Raw genomic sequence first — 26732 nt, 5'->3', positions numbered from 1 at the left:
AAAAGAACATGGCTTTTCTGGGGTACACAATAGATTCAAACCAGCACAGGGTCTATCAATTTCCCTTCTAGTTTGTGTTCTTTCAGTTCCAAAACCTTATCAACACTAGCAGCATCTTTAAAAAGCACAAATCCAAATACTCTTGATCTTCCAATGACTGGATCTGTTTTAATCTTGCAGTCAACAACCTCTCCAAACTGAGACAAATAGATCTTTCTTGCTTGTATCCCAGGTCAAGTTTCCAATAAACATTTTACCACCATCCTGCTGATTCTTACTCACCTTGGCCTTGGATCCCTCTGAGAATTCCTCTAGGTTGCTGTACTCGTTCACGTCCTCTGTGGTGATGGAGTTGTCCTCACAGGGTGCTGGCACGCCGTCAGTCTTGGCTGCAGTGGCAGCGGAGAGTTGTTACCTGGATGTGAACTTTTAAATACATATAGTGGGAATAATGCTATTTGTGGGACATTCAAAACCATGGATTGGGGGGAACTTGAAAACCATTCATTTTTTAATGTTAGGAAAATGTTAAATAAAAAATTTAAATTAGATTTAAAATATCTTATGTTTGTATAAACTTGTATATGTATATTTTTTCAAGGTGTGTTTAGAGGCAAGATTTCGATTAAATCTTCTCTATGAAAGTGGTTGAGAAAACAGTCCCAAATTTGTTGTTTGTTTTTCATTAGGACACTGTGGTTCAAAGTCCCCTCTGAAGTTTTATAATGATAAAGTGGAGATGAATAAGGCAATTCTGGACACTCAGTTCAGTTCTATTTTTCCTGTTCCCAATGGATGGTTAGGGGGAATTATTTGAGGAAGAAATGAAATAAAAGATACTGACAAATGTAATAGAACAGTAATACACTAAGTTAGTTAGATCTTCCACTTGGAATTTATAAACCCCAAAACTTATAAGTGAAGTTGCTGTGATTGTGAAGTATTAATAAATTTGGATGAATAGATCATTTAATATTTAGAGCATGCCCTTAAACTTGGAAACAAACATTAATGCTAAGTTTCTCAACTCTTCGAAACATTATGATGAAGTGTATCATGAAAATGATTAGGGTTCATAGAGGCATTATTCACAATTACCAAAGATAGAAGCAACCCAAGTATCAACCAACTGATGAATAGATAAACAAAATGTAGTTTATACATGCAATGGAATATTATTCAGCATTAAAAATGAATCAAGTTCTAATTCATGTGACAACTTGAATGAACCTTGAAGATGTCATGTTGTGTAAAATAAGCCAGACACAAAAGACAAATATTGTATGATCTCACTGATATGAAATAATTAGAATAAGTAAACTCATAGGGTCAGAATCTAGAATACAGTTTACAAGTGGCTGGGTTGGGGGTAGGGAATGGGGAGTTAATCCTTAAATTGTACAGAATTTCTACTGGGTTCAATTGTAAAGTTTTCGTAATTGTGAATTACCAACATTGTGAATATAATTAGCAGCACTGAATTATATATGTGAATGTGGTTAAAAGAGAAAATTTTAGGACATATAGATGTTACTAGAATAAAAAATAAAAGAAAAAAAGGACTGTACAACATAGTGAACCCTATTGTAAATGATGGACTATTGATAATAGTATGATTATAAAAATGTTCTTTCATGAATTATAACAAATGTACCTCACTATTACAAAGTGTTAATAATAGGGTGGTATATGGGAACACTGTATTTTATGTATTTTATGCACAATATTTCTGTAAACATACAACTCTGACAAATAGAAAAAATTAAAAATTATTTAAAAATTCTGGTAAAGCTAGGACTTTATTTAGAAAATTAAAATTTCCTATTGTTCTAGGTATTTACAATTCACTTTGGTAAACAGGAATTATGAGTTTTATATAAATAGAAAAATCATTGTTATTCATGCTTCATATATCTGTCTGTCAGGTAAATATACACAAGCAGAGAGGAGCAGATTCATCTTAAAAAGTCCTAATACCTGTAAGCCAGACATAGCCATGAAACACTCACATCCCTCCTTAAGCTACAAACAGCCTTGGGTTTTAAACTTTTTGAGTTGTTCTGATATACTTTAAAACAAAATGTAGGAAATGTCAGATTTCAGGGCAACTAGAAATAATGCTTAAAGTAATGCCCTTGTATTTTTATATTGCATTATGTTTATACTAATTTTAAGTAGGTAAAAAAATTCTGTTTAGTGCCCATATGTGACATACAGGGGATCCAATCAACTAACCTTTTAACTTCTAAATAAAATGCTGTAATTTTGGTGACTATTACAGAATGCTGGGTGTTTTGATGCATAGATTGTAAGAATATCAATGTAGAATGCAGCTGTTATACAAAATACCGCTTACTCATTTGAGTTTGATGGATAAGAAAATTATGCCTCTAAACTGTGAATTGTAAAATCTCTTGGGAATAAACAATTTGACACAAATGTGACATTTGAAAATGAAATTGCATCAATAACATGGTGACTCCTCCAGGTTTTATTAGCAGATAGTGATTTGGAAAAGAGCTTGGACTGGCTTCAGTAACTGTGCTGCTCCTTATCTGGAGCTGTGTCAAATATACTTCATGAAGATTTAAAGCTTTAGAGATAAGCATGCAATTGAAAATGCATTCCTATTATGCATTTAAAGCAATGTGATACTACCTGTTCTCCAAACTGAATTTTAAACAGCTGGAGCTATTGGGAACTAATTTCCTGGGTTTAATGCTAATTTTCCCTGATGGCCTTTATTCCATTTCATTGTAATATTCCATTTTAAAATATACATTTGGAATTATTTTAAGTAATTTTATAGTTGGGAATTATTATTAAGAAGTTATAACTTTTATACCACAAGCTCATGTCTATGTGCTGGTTTTTCTTACCCCAAAGAGGCAGTTCCTAGCAAGACTCAAAGTATGAAAACACCTGGTTGCATTTGACATGCATATGATAAACTTACAGCTTAAATCGGGAGATGAGTGGTTTTCATAAGCTATCTTCTGCCATGTGTGCTGAAATGATTTCACACCTGTTTCAGAGTACGTGGCTTCCACTTTTTCTTAAGTTGGATTAAAACAGTGGTTCTTAACTGAGGATGATTTTGCTCCCAGGGGACATTTGGCAATGTCTGCAGACATTTTTGATTGTCACAGCTGGGGGGAGAGACATTAGTGCCGTCTAGTGGATAGAGGTCAGGGATGCTGCGAAACATCTTACAATGTCCAGGACAGTCCCAAAGAAAAGAATTATCTGGTTCCAAATGTTAATAGTACTGCTGTTGAGACACCTGGGCTTAAAATTTTTAAAATCTCAAACATTTATATAACTCTAAGGAGATTACTTTCCCAGTTTTTCAACCATCTTTTGGTGGCTATAAATGTCACATGTATTACTTGATTTATGTTTTACTTCTAAATAATATAGCTCACTAAAGCAGCAGCATAATCTAATTGCCTTCAATTTTAATAGTATATTATCACATTATTCACCTTTCTGTTAAACTTTAAGGAGATAGAATTGTGTTTCCTGAATGCTTTCTCTATCAATCTGGATTCCCAAATTCATAGATATTTTAGCCATTCTTTAAAATATTTCTGATGGTCTTTTATACTAGCTTGCTCAAATCCATAATCCATTACCTGACAATCTTAGGCTAAATGCTTTTCAGAATTCAGATTTTTTTTTTTTTTTTTTTGATTTTAGTAGGAAATTCAGTGCCTATATGTACATTATTTAACACTATGTCAGGGCCTAGAACAACACTATGTAATCAACACATTGATATTTATCCAGCAAAATGTATAAATAGTCAACACTAAATGGGTTAAATAAATTCATGTGTTTATATAAAGATTTTTAAAAATGTTTATTGTGGTAACATACATACAACACAGAATTTCCCATTTTAACCACTTTTGTCTGTACAGTTCAGTGATATTGTGCTAGCATCACTACCATCCATTATCAAAACATTTTCTTCACCCCAAACAGAAATTCTACAGACATTAAGCAATAAGTCTCCATCAACACCCCCACTCCAGCCCATATTAACCTGTAATCTACTTTATGAGTTTTCTTACAAATTTTCTATGAATTTTCTTATTCTAGGTATTTCATATAAGTGAAATCATATACTATTTGTCCTTCTGTGCCTGATTTCACTCAACATGGTGTCTCCATGTTGTATCATATATCAGAACTTCATTCCTCTGTATAGCTGAATGATATTCCATTGTGTATGTATGCCACATTTTGTTTATCCATTCGTCTGTTGATGGACACTTTTGGCTATTATGAATAATACTGCAATGAACATCTGTGTACAAATTTCTCTTCAAGTTCTTGTTTTCATTTCTTTAGGGGGTATATACCTAGAAATGGAATTTCTGGGTCATATGGTAATTCTGTGTTTAACTTTCTGAAGAAACACCAAACTATTTCCACAGTGGCTGCACCATTTTACATTCCCACCAGCAATGCATGAGGGTTCCTTTTTCTCTGCACTCTTGCTCAGATAAAGTTTTACTAGTTAATGAATTCAGGTCAGGTCAGGTTTTGTTGCCAAATGGATTTTAAAACAAGTCTTCCAATTTTCAGAGCTTTTGTGAATTTTGGAATTGTAGATAAGGACTATGGAGATATCTATATATCTCTACATCTACCTGTATCTGTATCTCTATCTCTATCTGTATATCCTTTTAGTAAGCATAATGCCCTGTCTCTGTGACATCATCTCGTATCATCAATAAAAGCAACAGAATGTATAAATGTTATTGTACCAAATAGACATGCACCCCTCTCCCAGCCAGTTCAGTAATTGTTGGAAAGGGCATGTATATTTGAAACATGCACTGCCTTAATTAATGTTCCAAGTTATGTCACACTATAAATAAGTGTCCCAGTTAATGAGCAGTTACATCCAATTTTCACAGTTACAAGGAAAACATACCCTGCAAAATGAAAACAGTCATAAAAAGGATACAAGTTATAACACAAGATATTTACAGAACTATAATTGGAAATATCCAGTCTGAAAGTGGAAGTATTATTAGTGTCTGTTTTAATTAATAGTAAATACGCATGTTCAGAACTTGGCACAGTTTCTGAACAATATTGTCATGACCATGTGTAAGTATGAATCCAACTCTCACTGTGCTCCCCTATGAATACTTAAAAGCAAAGACTTACTAAAAGTAGGGGATGATGGTGCAGAGAGACTTGGGAAGCTCTGTATAAAAACGTAGTGAATTGGGAATGCAAGAAAATGATTCTCAAGGATGGTGCCTGCTGCGTAAGGACTATAGACATGGAATGTGCAGAATTCTTACTGCAATTCATAACAAGTTGGTTTCTCCTTGGCCACTTCCGCAAGTCTCCTTCACACTGAAGCATGTGAGTATGAAGTCTTTCGGGCCTGTGCTGTCCCCCATTAGGACCTCCCATGTGCTGTGGGACATCTGTCCCTGCCTCCCATACCTTGTTCAAATCAAACTTCTTTGATGTGGGATTTCCTTTAAATGTACTCCCATGCTTGAAACCCTTCAAAAGGATTTTGGTTTTCAAGAATGTGGTAGCTAGACAACCTGTAAATAATACCACTATAAAATATTTATGAACATTGTATGAAATATAAAATTTCTTTTAAATTCCAGAGCTAACAACCTAAAAAGTAAAGAAGCATCCAGAAGCTAAAAATGAACAGGGAAATCAATTCAGTAAGCACAGGTATAAAACTTCAGTAAATGAGGGTCCTAGCATTTTATGATCTGCATGGTAAGAAGATAAGGCTTTGGATGAAGTGGGGGAGTTGGAACTGAATTTCTTAAATAAGCTAATACTGTCAAAAGAGCTACATCTTCAAAAAATGATGAAATTGGGGGAAAATGCTCATTGGCTAGAGAGTTTGACAAACAAGGTGGCCAATCTTGATTTTGACATTGGGTAGAAAACAAACAAACAAATAAATAAATAGCTGTTTAGAAAAATTTGTAACCAGGGGCTGCCTTTATATGGATTTGGCTTTATATTTCCAAAATGTGCTCAAGAAATTAACATTAAATTGGTCCCTGTGTTAGTTGGCAGAAGAGATGCCAAACATCTCTAAGGCAACAGCCAGATAAAGTCCTGCCTAATATAAGGTAATGATCTAAAATTACCAAACTTGCAAGGATAAAAAATCAACCAAGAGCAAGTTAGCAGACATAACAAATATAAGATTTGATCCCTAAAAATGTATAACTACCATTTATAGATCATAAAATAAATGAAGCTTTAACTCATTTAAAAATGTTTGAGGTAATAAATGAAAGAAAAAAATTAGATGTGTAAAGACAAGATAAAAAATTACCAGGCAAAATTTTTTAAATGGCATAATCAGTTGCTAAAATTTAAAAATCTTGTCCAGTGGATGAGTTTAAAGATCAGATTAGAGAGAATTTAAGAGGAAATTCATGATTTAGAAGATATATCTTGGGAAATTATCTAGCATGCAGCCCTCAGAGATAGAGATAGAAAATATGGTTAAGAAACATGGGTCACACTAAATGATAATATTGAACACATAACTCTAAAAGGGTTCTCGAAGGGAAAAATTGAGAAAATGGGGGTGTTCTAGTTTGGTAATGCTGCTGGAATGCAAAACACCAGAGACGGATTGGCTTTTATAAAAGGGGGTTTATTTGGTTACACAGTTACAGTCTTAAGGCCATAAAGTGTCCAAGGTGACACATCAACAATTGGGTACCTTCACTGGAGGATGGCCAATGGTGTCCGGAAAACCTGTTAGCTGTGAAGGCATGTGGCTGGCGTCTGCTTCAAAGTTCTGGGTTCAAAATGTCTTTCTCCCAGGACGTTCCTCTCTAGGCTGCAGTTCCTCAAAAATGTCACTCTTAGTTGCACTTGGGATATTTGTCCTCTCTCAGCTTCTCCAGAGCAAGAGTCGTCTTTCAACTGCCATTTTCAAAGTGTCTCTCATCTGCAGCTCCTGTGCTTTCTTCAAAGTGTCCCTCTTGGCTGTAGCTCCTCTTCAAAAGTTCACTCTCAGCTGCACTGAGTTCCTTCTGTTTGTCAGCTCATTTATATGGCTCCACTGATCAAGGCCCACCCTGAATGGGTGGGGCCATGCCTCCATGGAAATTATCCAGAGTCATCACCCACAGTTGGGTGGGGCACATTCCATGGAAACAATCAAAGAATTACAATCTAATTAACACTGATAGGTCTGTCCACACAAGATTGCATCAAAGATAATGGCGTTTGGGGGGACATACTACATTCAGACATAATACATTCAGGGGGAAAGGCAATATTGAAATAGAAAATAATCAAGAATTTTCCAGACTATTCCAGGATTTTTTTCAGAAACAAGCTTAAGATTCAGAAATCACATTGAATCCCCAAACAAGATCAATAAAAATAAATTCATTTTTGTAACATTATCATGAAATATAAGAACATGGAAACAAGAAGATTTTAAAAGCATAAGAGAGTAATGACAGATTACCTATAAAGGAATTATAGACTGCCAGCTGATTTCCCAATGGCAATAATGGAAAACTAAAATCATTGCCTTCATGGAGATTTCATTCTAGAGAGGAGAGAGAGACAGATAACTATCAAAACAATAGTCATATATTATTTCAGACAAGTGTTTAAAAAAAAATAACTCCTGAGTTGGGGCAGTTGGTATCTTAAATAGAGGCTCAGATTAGGCTTTCACTGAAAGGGTGACATTTGCACAATGATCTGAAGGAGGTGATGGAGTACGCATTACAGGCAGAGGAAAGAGTAGATGCAAAAATTATGAGGCAGAGACCTGCCTGTCATGTTTGAGGAGCAGCTGAATGAGAATGAGCTAGTAGAGTAGAGGGAGATAAAGTCAAAGAAGAATGGGGGCCAGATGATGCAGGGATTTCTAGGGTATTGGGCTTTTATTTTGAGTAAGATGAGAAATCATTTGAGGGCTTGGAGCAGAAGAGTAACAGGATAAGAATCATGTTTTACAAATATCACTCTGGATCCTGTGTTGGGAATTGACTATCAAGAAGTAGAAAAGAATAGTAGAAAGAAGAGTTAGGACACTATTGCTGTGATCCAGGCAAAAAATGGTGGGATGTGAAGTGTTCTAAGGCCATCATGTCTTCAGAAGGAGGGTAGAGAGATTGATTCATTTTAGGTAACAGTTAAATCTACTAAGTTTAACTACTAATCTATGGTATTACCATTTTTATAAGTAAACAATGGTCTAATATGAGCAATTTCATGTGGTTCAACCTAACAGAATCTAGAACTTCTATCAAATAAAGGAAAAATGAAGTCTCAGAAAGTTTAATGGAAGATAGGAAAGGAAAACTGAAGAACCATAGAAAAAGCAAGGTAAATAAAAAGCATAGAACATAAAAGTAAAAACATATTTAAATGTATCAGTATCAAAATTGATCCCAATGATTTAAACTCACAGTCAAAAGATAAAACATGTTTTCAGTTTGGGAAAAAAGTAAAACTGCTATAGGTTTGTTAGAGATATCTAAAACATAAGACAGAGGAAAGTGGTAAGTAAAAGTATGAGACAAATTATACTAGGTAAATATTAAACCAAAGAAGATCAGTGAAGCTCTATTATAATTACAAAAAGTAGACTTTAAGGATAAAGAAGATTGGTGTAAATTGGTAAAAAGAACAATTCACAGAAAAATATAAAGTGATATCTCATGCTTCTAATATCATAATCTCAAGATATTTAGAGAAAAATTGACAAAAGTATGTGGAAAGACTCAAAATTCAACAATCATGGAGGGAGATTTTAATAAACTTCTCTCAGTAATTAATGTATGAAGCAGACCAAAAATTTGGTAAGGATTTGTATGCGCAACCATCAAAATTGATCTACGGACATGTATAGATCCTTGTATAAAACAGACAATAAAAATTCTTTTCACAAACATATAAATATTTATAAAACCTCAAAATACCAAAATATTGGTATCATATAGACCATATATATATATATATATATATTTTTTTTTTTTTTCCCCCTCAGTGCAGCTAATAACAGTAGACGAGGTAATTAAAATCTCCCGGCTATATGGAAATTAAAAACATCCTTCTAAATAACCCATGGGTGGCATATGCATATATTTAATAAATAATGGAAAATGCTATATATTATAAAATATTAGATAATACCAGATAATTAAAATGCTGCAAATCACATTTGAGAGAAGTGTCTAAAACAAGATTTAATGAAAATGTATAGTCTTAAATCCTCATAATAGGAATAAGAAAGGCTGAAAATAAGTCAGCTAAGCAAATAACTCTGGAAATGACGAAAGAAGTGGAAAAAACCCTTAATAAACACAGCAGCAGAAATTTTAGAATAGAAAGCCAAGAAAGAATACAGAAGATCAACAAAACTAAGAGCTGGCACTGACATTCTTGATTGAGAAAAAAGAAAGATGGTACAAAGAAACAATATTAAAAGGGATAAATAAACCATTATTACAATTTCAGCAGAGAAGAAAAGTGAGAAATTTATGAAAAATGTCATGCTAATAAATTTGAAAACTTAGATGAAGTAAACTGTTTCTTAGAAAAACATACTAAACTGTCTCAGGAAGAAATGGAAACATGACTGTACCTATTAGAAATATATTAGCAGTTAAAAATATATTCTGCTCCCTCTAAACCCAAACCCTCAACAGTAGACCTAGACTGTTTTACAGGTAAATCCTTTTAAACATTGAAGACACAGATGATCTCTGTCTCACGAAGCTGTCCTAGAGGCAGAGTGACAAAGAATACTTCCTGGCAACTTTTGTGAGGCCAGTGTGATTTTTTACTATGGAAGAAAGTCATTGTTCATTTCATCTTTTAAAAAATATGTACGTCATAGTCCATATGCTTTTCAGCTTAGTGTCAGGCATCTTTGGGCTTTGAAATTCTGAATATAGCCTTGAAATTCCCTGCCTTCTTAATTAGCAATTGGTAGAAAAAGGATTTCCAGATAAATAAGAAGGGCTGTGAATGAAGTGCAAGGAAGGTAGAATTCTTGTTTGGAAGCTATTTTCAAAGAGCCTATTAGATAAAGATGAAAGTTAAGATCACACACATAAGTATATGTATTTACTGCTGGTTTGGAATAGATTCATGGATAAGGATTTATCTTTGTAACTATTCTGTTCTGATCTTATAACTATTTAAGTGTCCTTATGTCCTTATCTACCGAAAGTCCTTTTTGAAACAGTCTGTTTTCAAAGATTTTCTGTTATATTTTGAAGAATGTACCCTTTAATCTAAAATCCTTGCAAACCAATGGTCTCTCATGGAAGATGACTCCAATCTAGGGTATTTAATGCCTTTTTCTACTCATATGTTCTAGAATCTTTTGCTATATCCCTGTGAATATAAAGGTAAGTTAATAAATTAACAGCTCTGATCATTTCTTATCTTTAAAAGAAGCAGTAAAAGTGATTTTTTCATGACAATACCATAAGTAGACCAGGACAATGTGAGAAGACAACTTACAAGTTAAACTTTACTTGTTAACCTAAATGCAAAATTCCTAAATAAAATATTTCATGATTCAATTCCAGCAGAATCCTAAATAATAATACAGAACAGTCATTTCCTAAGGAATGCAAGGATAATTAACACATCTAAAAGATTAAAGGAGACTGTTCATATGATCTAAGTGGATATATCAAAAACATTGGAAAAATAAACATCATTAATGATAAAAAGTCTTAACAAACTATGAATAAATCTAACAAAGGTATCTACCAAAACTACACAGGAACATCATTCACAAGCACTACCCCTCTGATATACACCTCTCAAGAGTAATAGCAAAAATAGTTTTCCTTGTAGTTCTCTTTGTGGGCAAGTGGAATGTTAACCCCTATACAGTTCACTGTAAGTATAGTCCTCTTGAGTACCCTGGTTTCTTTATGCAGTAGTTTTAGGTTCAACAACTCACTTTGAAGATGCCAAAGCCTAATCTCCTATTCCTGGAGCAGTTAATTCCCTAAACTCTAGGTTTCAGTTACTGGCTTTTGCCACAAAAGTCAGCATAGTTCTGAATTCATGATTTTAGCTTAGTCTTACCTTTATCTGACTCTTATGGATTTTCTGTATTTTCAGTTGAGCTCAGAAATGTATTTAAAAATATGTTTACTGTAATTTATCCATTATCTGGATATTTTGTGCCAGCTAAGAACATTCAGTACTTTTGTTGTCTATGTATTTATTAATAAATACTTCAGGAAAAATAGCTTTTTGTGCCAAGAGTTACTCATTTTTCTTGAAGCAAGTAAATAAATAAGTGGCATTAAACGAAATAACATATGACTCAGTACATACCACAGTGTCTGGCACAGAGTAGATGCTCAATAAATGTTTCCTTTACTGATTGTTTTGTAGATTACTTCCCTACCTCCGGCTAAAATGCTTTCTATGTATAATAATATCTAGTTGGAATCTATAACAAAAGAAAAGAACCTTTGCATAATAGAGAAAAAAACACATCACAACAAATATACAAACAAATGAACAAGATCTATATGAATACATCTCTAAATTGCTTGTGAAATACACTCAAAAAGACTCCAAGAAATGGAAAGTCATACTATGTTCAAAGACATTGACTTTACCTCATCAGTTGACACCCCTGGATGGATTAATTTATTCATTTAATGGGATTTGAATTAAATGGTAATAGGATATTTTTATAAATTAGACAAGTAGATTCTAAAGTTCATATGAACAAATCAAAAAGCAAGCATAGTCAGAAATATGTGTTCGGGGACAGGGCTTTTTAAATATTAAAGCATGTATTAAAAATACAGTATTTAAAAAGTGATACCCATGCTAGAACAGACAGACAAATAGTGGATTATAATATAAAATCCAGAAATAGATGCAGATGCTCATGGGAGTTTGGTTTATGATAAAATGGCATTTAGGTGGTGTAATAAAAAAATGGATTTAAAATTTGCTATGGTAAATTGGGTGGTCCTCTGGAAAAAATAAATTTGGATCCTCTCCTCCTAAATTAGGAAAAACTTCAAATTTGTCAGGGTTAAATTTTTAAAAATAAAGCCATGAAAATATTAGAAGAAGTCATGGGAAAATATTTTTATAATCTTCAAGTAGGAAAGTTCTTTATGTGTGACTCTAAATCTAGAAATAAAAAAGATGCATGGGAAAATATTTACAATTTGTATTATAAGAAAGGAATAATTTCCTTATAATATAAAGAACTCTTAAAAGCAATAAGAGAAGCTCAACAGCCCAACAGAAAAATAGGTAAAAGATATGAATATTTTCTCATAGGAAAGAAAATACAAATGACTCTCAAGATATGAAAAGATCCTGACAATCATGCATAAGAGAAATACAAATTAAACTTACCCTTATCACAAACCACTACATTTGATACACAATGCAATAAGGAGAATCTGGGGGAACTGGGAATTGATACTTTTCATAAGTGTGGAAATTGGTACTACTTCTGGGAAGGATAACTAAATAATACTATCTACCAAAATGGCAAATGTACTCACACTTTGATCTAGCAATTCTACTTCCAGGAATTTTCCCTCTGGAAATACACATTCAGATGAAAATGGTGTAGATTTAAAGTTATCACAGGATTATTTGCAATAGGAAAAGTTAAAACAAATTAAATGTCCGTTTTTAGGGACCTGGATAAATAATTTGTAGAATCTTCATAGAAAGCCATAGAAAAAAACGGGGAATATTTTTAATGTATGGTATGGACTTATTTCTAAGTGATAATGCCAAGTGAACAACTTAGATGCGAAACAGTGTGTGTATATGCCATTTGCATAAACAACGAGGTAGAGGATACTATTGAATAAAATATCTTTGGTAGGATATGTAGGAAAGCTCTAACATAGTTTCCCTTTGAGCTGGGAAACTAGAGTGGGAGAATTTTCTCTGAGATTACCTTTGGTATTTCTTGATTTTTTTGAAAAGCAGAATTTCTCATTCAATAAATAAACTTGGAAAATAACATTTTTATAAAGAAAGAATGATCATATCCTATTGATATCTGTTACCAAGAAAAATCCAAGGTCCAAATTTATCAGTTGAAATGAATCCTTTTCTCTGCTCATTCTTAAAGAAGAGTAATGCATCTAACTTGAAATTAGAATGCAGTTACCAAAATATCATTAAATATCAAAACAATGGTCACCAGTTTAAACCAAGGGGAAACAGGATTTAACATGAGCATTTGATTCATTCACTCGAAAGTGAAATAAGACAAAGTGTCTGTTGTCATGACAGTTAATTCTTGTGGAAGGAGACAGACAATAAACACAGATAAATAGTAGCATTTCAGATAGTGGCAAGTATTATTAAATACTGCAGTTGTGGAGTGTAAAGTGCCTGAGTTTGGGGTGGTCAAGGTAGGCCTCTTTGAGAAGGAGGCATTTAAACTGAGACCTACAGATTGAGACAGAGACAAACATACAGAAGTCCTGGGGGAAAGGACTTCCAGACAGAGGAAATATAACAGTTACTGAGACAGGAACTAACTTGATGTATCCGAGGCTGGTATGTGTTGAGCTAAGGGAAGAATGGTTGGGGTCCTAGGCACGGCCTAGCCACAGTATTGTGTGAACTAGGATTTTGTCCTAGTTATGATGGAGCCATTTGGATGTTTTTAAGCAAGAGGGTATTAAGGTATATCTTAGTATTTAAAAAAAAAAAAAAAAGAAAAGAGATAATGGTGAGAGATAATGTGTAATAGATGAGGGCTTTGGAATTTTTGATGGTGAGCAATGGTCAGTTTTGGGAGGTAGAGCTGGCTGAATGTGCTGAAGCATTAGATGTGAGGAGTAAAGGACAAAGAGGAATGTAAGAATGACTCCAGTTTTTTTGGCCTAAACAACTGCATGGGTGCTTATGCCATTAAGTGAGCTGGGGAAGAAGGTAGGAGAAGCATATTTAGTGGGAAATGAAGAGGTGGCTATGTTAAGTTTGGATGCCTATGAGACAGCCACATGGAGATGTCCAGTAGATGGGAAATTGGATGATAAAGTCTAGAACTCAGGGGGAAAGTTATTCTGGAGATCAAGATTTGAGAGTTAATATATAGCTGTCATTTAAAGCCATGGAATAGCATGAGATAACCCAAGGAGATATGACAGCTAGACAGAGAGAGAGGGTCAAGGACCCAAAAGTGGTACATTCCAACATTAAGAGGTTAGGTAGAGGAGTTGAGTAAGAAGGAGCTGTCACTCCAGTGAATGAAGTCAGGGGAAATTCAAGAGCATGAGCAGTATGACTATGAATGTTTCCCTAAATTGACCCAATAAATTGCCCCATCAGAAATTAATTCCTATCTTTTAAGCACTGCTTTCTCACTTGTTCCTCATACAAACACTTCTGGAATATGGTAATATAATAACAGGATAATTATGAGAACACTGGATGCTTGATAGTAGAAAGAAATTCTTTAAAAAGTAAAATAAATAATTCCAAAAAAGGAGGCAGGAGGCACAGAAGGAAAACTTTGTCTACATCACATTAACATTGCTATCTGAACTTGGGGTTGAATGTGGGTAGCACTCTTGGTTTCTGAAACATCTTCTCCCAGGGAGGCATCCTTAATTATTTATTATGTCAAATTAAATTCTAACAGGTGATTTCCTCTTTTAAAAATGTGCAGATGGTTGGCCCATTAAAAGAAATTGGTCCCCAAACAAGATTGTAAGTCTCTCCTTCTATGGTCAGAACTAGGACTTGAACTAATATTTGGGAATGTTCCTAGCTTGAAGTTATACAAGGCAATATAACAGACTATTAGGTTTGTTTATGGATCTCATGCTTAGCACTTACACAATATTTGAATGATAGTGTCTTTAAAATGTGTAGGAAATTTCTGAGAATGATAAAACCAGAGTACCATGTTTAGAAATAAAGGCAACACAGATGACACTGATTCAGAAAGTTACAGCTATACGTAGAGAATGACATTAAGCATCATGAAGGGTAACAACTTGGCTATTTTAATTACTAGAATATCTGCAGTGCCTGACTGTGATAGAGACTGACATACAGTGGATGTTTAAAAAACATATATTGAGTAAATGAATATCAAGGTATTTGAAAAGATACAAAACAGTGCAGCAAATATAGAGAAGCATTTTAAGGGTCCATTTTGTAAATGCTAGACTTTAAAAATTTATCATATATAAGAACATGTTTAGAACATAATCTTTATGGTTTCAATTCTTTGAAATTTATTCAGAATTGTTTTATGAACCTGCATATGGTCTATCTTGGGGCACATTCCACATCATGGCAGACACTCCCTAAGGTGACTCTCAATTAGTCTTGACTTGAATAAGCCCCTTTCCTTGAGAGCATGCAGAACCCATGACTTGCTTATAGCCAGCAAAATATGGCAAATGTGATGGGATAGTTGTCACTTCCTTAATTAGATTACATTATATAAGAATCCATCTTAGAATAATGAGAGAGAGATTCTCCCTTGCTGAGTTTGAAGATGTAAGCTGCCATGGTGTGAGAGGACCTGTGAGGAGGCCAGGAGGCAAGGAACCACTAGTTGCTGAGAGTGGCTCCTGGCTGACAGCCAGCAAAGAAGCAGGGACCTCAGGCCTACAACCACAAGGAGCTAAATTCTGCCAGTAACTATGTGGGTTTGGAAGAAGACCTCGAGCTCTAAAAGGAATGTAGCCCAACTGACACCTTGATAACAGTCTTGTGATAACTCTAATGGGGAATCCAGTTAAACTTTGGTCAGACTCCTAACCTATAGAAAATGTGAGGCAGTAAGTGTACATTTGAGGTAATTTATTACACAGCATAGAAAACTAATACACATATACAATTAAAATAATTTATAATCCACCACTGTAGGAGTAAGGTTCAGTTCAATGGTTAATACTGTTGTTCAGATCTCTATATTCTTACTGATTTTCTGTCTCCTTGTCCTAAGAAAGAAGAATCTTGAAATTTCCCTCTATAATTTTGCATGTGTCTATTTCATCTTTCATATCTGTCAGTTTTTGCTTCATGCATATTAAATATAAGTAGGTATAGGTGGATCAAGTCAGTTGATAAATTGACCCTTTTATCATTATGAAATGTTTATCTGTATCCTTGGCAATGTTCTCTGTCTTAAAATCTAATTGATTCAATATCATTGCCAGCCCAGGTTCCTTTTGATTAATGTTTGCATGACATATCATTTTTCTAATCATTTTACTCTTAACCTATCACTGTCTTCATATTTAAACTGTACTTCTTGTAGGGAGACTATAGATACTGTTACTTTTTGAAAACCTCTTAAAATCTCTGCATTAATTGGAGTGTTTCAGCCATTTACATTTAATGTAATTATTAATACAATTTTTTTTTTCTATTTTTTCATCTGTCCTTCCTTTTTTCCTGCTTTTATTTTGGATTGAGTATTTTTAAAATCAATTTTATCTCCATGAACAACTTTTAGTTATATTTCCCTTAATGTTTTAGTTACTGTTCTAGTATTTATAACATGCAACTTTAACTTATTAGCCTCTACCCTCAAATAATATTACTCTATTTAATGTAAAATGTAAAATTTACATTTCATCTTCCTCTCCTTCCTGCTATTATTATCACACATTTTACTTCAACATATGTTGTCAACCCCATAAAATATTTGTATTAGTTTTCTATTGTTGGAATAACAAATTTTCACAAACTTAGTGACTCAAAACAATATAAATGTATTATGTTACACTTCTATAAATTAGAAATTTGGTATGGTTCTCACTGGCCTAAGATAAAGGTGTCAGCAGGCTGCATTCCTGAAGGCTCTAGGGCAGAATTCATTTCCTCCTGATTTGGATTGTTGGCAGAATTTAGTTTCTTGAGATTGTAGGACAAATGTCTTTACTCTCTTGCTGGCTGTTCCCACCTTCTAAAGATAGCCACATTCCTTTGCCCTGGTCCCTTCCCTCATTTTCAAAGCCAGCAATGAGTGGTCCAGTCTTTCTCATGCCAATCTCTCTTGCCATTCTTATGTCATTGTATCTTTCTCTCTAGACACAGCAGGGAAAGGTTGTCTTTTAAGGATGCATGTGATTAGATTATACATATTTTACCAGTTTCATCATTCTTCATTTGTTTAGATTTGAGTTTCCATTTGGTGTAAAGGCCCTTCAGTCTAAAGAACTTCCTTTAACAATTTTTGAGTGTATGTTTGCTGGTGACAAAATCAATCAGTGTCTATTAGACTGAAATGTTTTTTTTTGTTTGTTTTTGCATTTATTTTGGAAGGATATTTTCACTGTATATAGAATACTAGGTATATGCATTTTTCTTTCAGAACTTAAAAAATGTTGCTTCTTTGTCTTTTGGCTTGCATTGTTTTTGATGATATGTCACTGATAATTTTCATTTTTGTTCCTCCATTTGTAATATGGCTTTTATTTCTGGCTGCTTTTAAGATTTTTACTTTTTCTCTGGGTTTTCAGCAATTTTATTTTAATGTGCTTTAGTGTTATTTTATTTGTTTATTGTGTTTGGATTTCATTGAGTTTCTGTTATCTGTGGTTTAATAGACTTTATCAAATTAGAACCTTTAATGCCATTGTTTCCTCAAATATAGTTTTTCACTCTTTCCCTTTGTTCTTGGACTGCAATTGCCATATTTTAAATGTTTGATATTTTGCCACATGTTGCTAAGTCTCTGTTCAATTTTTAGCCTTTTAAAAAATCTCTGTGCTTCAGTTTGGATAGTTTCCATTATTATGTCTTCAGGTTCAGGTATGCTCATCTTTTCTTCCATAGGTATGCTCATCTTTTCTTCCATAGTGTCCAATATTCTGCTGATCCCATCTGGTGAAATTTTTACTTCAGACATTAAGTTTTTCATCTCTAGAAGTTTTATAGGTAAATAAAACTCATATATTTTAAATTATATATTTCATTTTTTTCTTTTGTTCATGTTTTAATTTAAAACCTTAAATACGCATAAAATAGCTATTTTAAAGTTCCTGTCTGTTTACTCTGTCATTGGTGTAATTTCTGTTTATTTCCTATTTACTGAATTTTCTTCTGATCATGCATCATATTTTCCTGCTTCATCGCATATGTGATAATTATTGATTGGATGCTAGACATTGCCCTTATTCTATTTTTGATTGTCTAGATTGTGTTTTCTTTCTTTAAAGAGTGTTGGATTTTGTTTTGGCAGGCAATTATGTTACTTATAATTAAGTTTTATCCCTTCAAGTCTTCTTTTAAAATTTTTAAGGAGCCTCTAGAGCAGCCTGTTCTCTGGTGCTGGAACAGCCCTACCACTAATGCATGATCTTTTGGGGGTTTCTACTGAATGACCTGGGTCCTCACCAAGGTCACTTTACTCTGGCTTGCTGAAACTCAAAACTCTCTTAATTTGTGTGAATTCTAGGAATTTTACTCCTTAGTAGCTGTTTTTCTCTGGCATTTGTTTGTTGCCAAGCCTCATGGAACTTCATTCTCCTCATATGCAGATCTGTATTTGCCTGAAGTCTCAAACAGAAGCAATTCCAGCCATCACAGTGTTCCTGATCTCTGATCTCTATCTTCTCAGCTCATCAAAACTCTATTCTCTGCTTGAGTTCCTCCTCCATACTGCAGTCCAATTAGTGGGTCTAGGCAAAAGCCCTGGTGATTTTAGGGCTTTTCTTGTTTGCTTTTCTTCTCTTAGGGACTATAGTCCTTCACTGTCTATTTTCCACTGTCTGCAAACAATTGTTTCATATACCATACCCAGTTTGCTAGTTGTTGCGAGAGTAAGTCTGGTCTACTGTATTAGGAGGGCAAGTATGGTAATAATTACTTCATCATGACTGGACATAGAAATATAAATCATTAATTCTTAAAATTTCTTATATAAACAAATTTCTCTTACTGTAGACTGACATATGCCACAAATAAAAGGCAGAAAGATAAATTGCATACTTATCTCCCTCATGATTTAGGATGAGTTTGAAAATAAATTACTGTAGTATAGTTTAATCTACAAATAATTTGGTAAAAACGTTGAGTTTACTGACTAAAATTTAATAAGTGGGTTTTCTTTATTTCACCATTTCCACTCAGTCCTCAAAATTGCATGTAGAAACAGCTTTGTTTAAAGGTTTTGGTTAAGAGCATCAGATTTTAAGCATTCCAACATAGGGACCATGTCGTCTCTTGACATGGTTTGTAACAGTAGCATAAAATGCTCCAGACAGGGCTTAGTATTTGCCTTATTTATTACGGGTTGTTTTTAACTATAAAACAAGCCTTTTGTTTCTGAATCCTTGTATGAAATAGTGCCAAATGTAAGCTAATATAACATCATAAGAATGAGGTATAAACTTACACTCTCATGAAGTTAGTGCCATTAAGCAGTCTCCAAAGCTAAGAAATGCAATATCATATAAGACAGGTTAAAAAAAAGAGAAATTTAGTTTTGTAATGTGAATTATTTGGAAACAATAGTATACAAAAATAGTGGAGAATTAAATGTTTAAAAAATAATTCAAACATATTTAGATGGTACACATACTGATCCAAGGAAAGTGAAGGGCATCTCTTACTTGAAATAGGTGAAACACTTAAAAAGAAGTGAGTATGTATTTGTACTAAGAAAAGAATGTATCCTGAGAATGTGAGGAAATGCTTTTCTCTTGTGGAATAGATAATGCTCACAAAGAGAATACTTTATATTTCAAGATTCAGCTTGTTTAATATCTCACCCAATTAAAAACAGCACAAAAGTGGGAGGCCAATTTATTTGGTTAGTTTGAGAAGGCCTTAGCATTCATTCCTTATTATTCTGAACAATGTTTCTTTAAAAAAAAGTTAATAGTAGAGACACCTTCTGATCTGCACTTCTCATCAGAAAGAATGCTTTAGAATGAACAGCCATTTTGGATAATTCTAAATTCACTGGAGTTATTAAACAAGCCAATCTATGATGAAGCTTTTTCACAAGTCTTTTGCATATCTTCCTTCTTGGGGCACATTTAAAAAATAATTTAGTGTCAGTTGCAAATGAGCATCTAAACAGACTATTATGTTTTTATGTAGCTTAGAGAACTCTGTTATAAGACAAATGATATTTATGAGGTATAGTTAATCTCCATGTGGTAACTGACACTTTTGTTTACAGAGTCATAATAAGGACTCACATGACAAATGGAGCTATTTGCTATGAAATAGACTACAGTTTATTCTGTATAAATGATGCCTTCCCATGTTTAGCTTCTTTGTGTTGGTTATGCTTTAAAATTTTTTAAATCTACTTAAGAATGCAAAGTCCATGTGTGCATCTTTATTTCTTTCAGTTTCCTCTAGAAATTAATTTCCTAATTATTTTTGTCCTTATGATTTCTACAGTCTTTTATTTTAAATTGATGAGAACTAAAATATTTATTATGATTTTCCGTTCATAAAATGAACATGGTTTAGAAAATTCTGTCACTTTTTCAATTATAACTTCTATTTGATATCTTCCCCTGGTTTTTGCAGCACACCAATTTATAAGACCCTCATGAACATTTATTATTTAGAGAAGTGAGTAGAAGGCTATGAATAACTCCCACATTGGAATGTAATCTTTGATTTTTCCCCCTAACCTTTCCTTGTTCTTGAAGTGATTATTCACTTAAAGGGTTGTTTTCATTTATAGATACTAAAGCCATTATTCTGGCTAATGACAGTAGAAGCTAAAGGTTTAGAGAGGGATAAACCTGCTAAATCCACTGGCTATTCTGAATGGGCACTCTTGCTGTATCGTTAGTATAGCAGTCACATTCAGAGTTCCACCGAAGTCCTTCTTCCTGCAAGGATGTTGAAAACAGATGACATGGAGCCCTTTTTGAGGGCAACTGCTGTAACAAAATCTCATAAGCTGTGTCATCTTTACAGCACAGTGCCATAATCATGATGGCTTATCTCTATTACTGCAGAAAGTTCAACCAATTTTATCTGTAGCACTAACAGGATATTCCCGAATGCCACTGTTTTTACTACATAAATGTTTTGAGCACTTCTGTCTTTAAGTGATAAAGGACTAGGGGTTGAATTTCAAAGAAAGTGCCCCATGAAAATATGAATGAGCATAACAAAACGTCAAGGACTATGAAACGACCAATTGTGCTTGGATAACTCCCTATTGGAAATACGATGGCTTGCTCTGTTTTGAGATTCTCATGTTCATGTTGTGGTGCTATGATCTTCTGTGTTTGAAACCCAAGATGAAGTGGACCTTCTTCTTCTATTGAAAGGTCTGACCTTCAGTTTCCTGTGATCCCTTGACTAAAAGAAATAAAAGTGCCTTTTATTTCCAGTAAGATTTTCTAACAGGCGCTGACAACACTTTCAATACCTCTGTCAAGATAGGTGGTGCATACTAGAGTAGAATATGTCCTGGCCAGATAAACTTTACCCATGACCTCACATTTTAAATGTCATTCCTTCCATCTCCTGGGACTTGGCACTGTTTTCAAAGTAGATGTGGAAAATCTTATAGAAGAAAATGGAGAGTAGACATGGACAGGAAGAGGTATTAAGAGTGAGTTGGGCCAGGGGCCAGTGACCTCTTGGCTGCCCCTCCTCGGAAGCTCAGATGGCTCAGGTGAAGATCAATATGAAAGCCAAGGAGGGACTCTTCTGCCTCTCTACTCCAGCTACCTCCTGGAGAGTCTGGACCAGTTGGAGCTCAGGGTTGAAGCTTTGAGAGAAGCAGCTACCACTGTTGAGCAAGAGAAAGATATTCTCTTGGAGATGATCCACAGTATCCAAAATAGCCAGGACATGAGGCAGGTGGTGATGGAGAAAGAGAAGAACTAAATCTAACTGCAAAACGTTTGATGGGACAAGCTCTCACCACTGAAGTTTCAGTAGAAACAATCAGAAACCCCCAGCAGCAAGAATCTCTAAAGCGTGCCACCAGGATTATCAATGAGGTGGTCAGTAGATTTCTAGATGATCTGGGAAATTCCAAGAGTCATTTAATATCACTGTATAGTGCTTGTTCATCTGAAGTACTATTGATCAGAAATTTCAATCCATAATAATTGGCTGTTTTCTTGAAGATCAGAAAAAATTAAGAGATGTTTAGAGACTCTATTTAGAAATACTGAGAACTCTGACAATGCCATCAAACTGTTAGCACATTTTAAAGGAGCTTGTTCCAAAATGGCAACAAAATGCTGAGAGCAGATTTAATTAGTTTTCAACCCTAAGAGCACTAACAAACCATGATATAAAAATGACAAAATACTATTCAAAGTGACGCTAGTTCTTTGGATTAAGTATAACCACTCATTTGATAGGGAAAGTTGTTTCAGATGAGAAAAATATTCCAGGGTCATGAGCTTTGTGAATAACACAATTAAAACTAGGAAAACTTTAATTATTTGCAGTTCTAATTTTTAAACTGAATTCTTGCCTTGTACACATATCTAGCACCTAATATATATATTTGCTATTGTGTGGATGAATACATAGTTTGTGGGGGAAAATGTGTGCTCTATTAGGAGCAAAAGGCTTCACTGCTCTTTCCTTTGCTTTGCCCGGCATGGAAACAAATGGCACATGTGTATTAGTTGACTAGAAATTCTTTACCTTATGTGGCATACACTGTGCATGTGCTATTAGCAAAGCACTCTGCTTTAGAGGGATAAAAGGAATTGCAAAATAAGATCCTTTTGATATGTCTATCATTCAACAAAATATTTGGGGGTATCTGTATCACTTTTTTTTGAACTTAAAAGATATATGTGTCTCATAATATGAATGTATCTTTTGAAATACATGAAAACATGTCATAAAATGTGTGGAAAAACCACCTATAATTTTATCACTCTGAACAATTATATATTCACTTTATCTTTTTTCAAATGCATTTGTGCTGGTTTGGATGTATTATGTCCCCCAAAATGCCATGCTCTTTTATGCAATTTTGTGAGGGCAGATGTATGAGTGTTGATTAGGTTGGAACCTATTGGTTCAGTGTTTCCATGGAGATGTGACTCAATCAGCCGTGGGTGAGAACTTTCATTGGATTATTTCTATGGAGGTGTTGCCCCACTCATTCAGGGTGGGTCTTTATTGGATCACTGGAGTACTTTAAAAAGAGCCACACAGGCCCAGACACAGTGCAACTGAGAGTGACAACTTAAAGAGGAGCTGCACTAAGAGGGCACAAAATGCCCCAAGAGCAACATTTTGGAGAACACCATTTTGAAATGCAAACTGGGAGCAAGTGGACACCAGCCACATGCCTTCCACGCTAACAGAGGTTTTCTGGATACCAATGGCCATCCTTCAGTGAAGGTACCCTATTGATGCCTTTCCTTGGATACTTTATGGCCTTAAGACTGCAAGTGTGAACTTTGTAACCAAATAAACCCCCTTTATAAAAGCCAATCCATTTCTGCTATTCTGCATAATGGCAGCATTAGCAAACTGGAACAGCATTATTTCTATAAAATTTTAATAATTGCAAAAAAAAAATAAAAAGAGAGTGAGTTGGTGATTAGCAAATTTGGAATGCTGGGTCCTGACTCTGAGGGCAGCTGCAATTTCAACCTGCCCAGAATAAAATGCAGCTGGCAGCCTCTGTTTCAACCCCTTCCCTTTTAGGGGTGGAAGTGGGGGTGAATTTATAGACACTGTGCCTTCTTGGGCCTGTGGGGAACAGTTTGCCAAAGGTTGGCTCTAGCCCAAGAACAGGGGAGGGCACAGCTGAACACCATTTGTGGCTTTTGGTTAGCAAATATGGAACACTGCGTCCTGGTTCTAAGAGCAGCTACAATTTCAACCTGCCCAGGACAAAATTTGCCTGAAGCCTCTGTTTCAACACCACCCCAACAGATGTGTTCATGGGGGATTTAAAGTCATAGTGCCTTCTATGACTTCAGGGAACAGTTTGCTGAAGGCAGCTCTTCCCCAAGAAAAAGTTGGGGGGCATGGCCCAGCACTGCTCATGGCTTTCGTTAGCAAATTCGTATCTCTGGGTCCCAGCTCTGTGCTAGGAGTTTCAACCTGCCCTGGACAATAGCAGCTGAGAGCCTCTGAGACTTAAAGGCACAGTTTTACCTCACCACTGAAGAGCACCACCAGCTGGGCAGGCAAGGAAAGCACAGATTCAGGTAGCTGTCAGAGAGAAGTTTGCTGTCCTTCCATGTGTCCTCCCCAGGGCATTTTGGAACAGATCTATGCCCCATTAATGGGTCTCTGGTCCTCTTTTGAGTGGGAATACTGACTTGGGTAAGTCCTCTGCTGGGTCACATTCAAGGGAAAAGCAATAGGGCTAAGTGCCAATTTCTCATTAGAAACCCTGGAGGCTAGAAGGCAGTGGTATGATATATTTTAAATACTGAAAGAGAAAAACTGCCAACCCAAATTCTTTACCTGGCAAAACTGTCCTTCAGAAATGAGGGAATGTTTAAAATATTCAAAGATGAAAAGAAACTGAGAGAATTCATCACCATGTTAAGATGTCAGTTCTACCCAAATTGACTTACATATTCAATGCAATCCTAATCCAAATTTACTCAGAAATGTTAAGGGGCCCCAAAAGCCAAAAACATCTTGACTTTAAAGCATATTACAAAGCTGCAGTGGTTAAAACAGCATGGTACTGGCATAAGGGTTGATATATTGACCAATGTAATAAAGTTGAGAGTTCAGAGATAGACTCTCACATCTATAGCCAATTGGTATTTGAAAGGCTGCTGAGTCCACTCAATTGGTAAAGAATAGTCTCTTCAACAAATGGTGCTGGGAGAACTGCATCTCAATATGCAAAGAATGAAAGAAGACCCCATCTCACACCATGTACAAAAATTACCTTAAAGTGGATCAAAGACCTAAAATAAAAACTAGGACTATAAAATTCCTAGAAGAAAATGTAGGCATACATCTTCACAATCTTGTGTAGGCAATGGTTTCTTAGACTTTACAACCCAAAGCACAGGCAACAAAAGAAAAAATAGATAAAAGGGACCTCTTCAAAATTGAATACTTTTGTGCCTCAAAGCACTTTGCCAATTAAGTGACAAGGCAGTCTACACAAATGGGAGAAAATATTTGGAAACCACATATCCAAAAAGGGTTTAATATCCAGAATATATAAAGAAATCCCACAACTCAACGATAATAAGACAAACAACTCAGTTAAAAAATGGGCAACCAGGGGTGTAAATCTCCCTGGCAATGCAGGATATGACTCCTGGGGATGAATCTGGACCCGGCATCGTGGGATTGAGAACATCTTCTTGACCAAAAGGGGGATGTGAAATGAAATGAAATAAAGCTTCAGTGGCTGAGAGATTTCAAATGGAGTCAAGAGGTCACTCTGGTGGACATTCTTATGCACTATATAGATAACACTTTTTAGGTTTTAATATATTGGAATAGCTAGAAGTAAATATCTGAAACTACCAAACTCCAACCCAGTAGCCTTGACTCTTGAACACAATTGCAAAACAATGTAGCTTACAAGGGGTGACAGCACAGTTGTGGATTGCACTCCCTTTATCCAGTGTATGAATGGATGAGTAGAAAAATGGGGACAAAACCTAAATAAAAAATAGGGTGGGATGGGGAGGTGATTTGGGTATTCTTTTAAATTTTTATTCTTTATTCTTATTCTGATTCTTTCTGGTGTAAGGAAAATGTTCAAAAATAGATTGGGGTAATGAACGCACAGCTATATGATGGTACTGTGAACAGTTGATTGTACACCATGGTTGACTGTATGGTATGTGAATATATCTCAATAAAACTGAATTTAAAAAATGGGCAAAAGACTTGAATAGGCATTTTTCCAAAGAGGAATTACAAATGACTAAAAAGCACATGAAAAGATGGCGAATAGGAACATTTATTCACTTTTGATGGGAATGTGAAATGGTGCAGCCGTTGTGGCAGACAGTTTGGCAGTTCCTCAGAAAGCTAAGTGTAGCATTGCCATATATTCTGGTTTGCTAATGCTGCCATATGCAAAATACCAGAAATGAATTGGCTTTTATAAGGGGGGTTTATTTGGTTACAAAGTTACAGTCATAAGGCCATAAAAAGTGTCCAAACTAAGGCATCAACATTAGGATACCTTCACTGAAGAAAGGCAGATCATGTCTGGAACACCTCTGTCAGCTGGGAAGGCATGTGGCTGCCATCTGCTGGTCCCCAGTTGTGTTTCAGCTCCTCTCTCAGCTTCTGTGCATCCTTAGCTTTGCATCTCCAAATGTCCTTCTCTCCACAACTCCAAGCACCTGTAAGCATCTCTAAGCATCAGCTCCCAAGCGTCTCCCTAAAAGTCTCTCCCAATTGCTCTTGGGGCATTTTGTCCTCTCTTAGCTTCTCCAGAGAAAACTCTGGACTAGCATCTCAAATCATCAGCAACTGTCTTTCCAGAAGTCTCTCTCAGTTACTCTGTGTGAGCTCCCTTTAAAGGATTCCAGTAAACTAATCAAGACCTACCCTGAATGGGTGGGGTCAAATCTCTATGGAACCATTCAGTCAAGAGGTCACACTCTAAACAGAAAGATTAATAGATCTGCCTCCACAAGATAGCATTGCTTTTGGGGGACATAAAATATCCAAACTGGCACATTTTACCCCCTGGATCCTCAAAAGACATGTTTTTCCATATACAAAATACATTCATTGCATTACAATATCATAAAAGCCTAAATCATTTCAGTAACAACAGGTAA

At 35.0% G+C, this 26732-nt stretch overlaps 1 pseudogene; it reads left to right on the top strand.

The window, feature by feature from the left end:
• Window positions 1–21631: 21631 nt before the first annotated feature.
• On the top strand, window positions 21632–22237 carry LOC119530810 (annotated as a pseudogene).
• The last annotated feature ends 4495 nt before the right edge of the window (window positions 22238–26732 follow it).

The sequence above is a fragment of the Choloepus didactylus genome, chromosome 4, assembly GCF_015220235.1.
Source record: "Choloepus didactylus isolate mChoDid1 chromosome 4, mChoDid1.pri, whole genome shotgun sequence".
NCBI lineage: Eukaryota > Metazoa > Chordata > Mammalia > Pilosa > Megalonychidae > Choloepus > Choloepus didactylus.
Note: the sequence above shows the minus strand (reverse complement) of the source record. Positions and strands in the feature narration are given on the sequence as shown.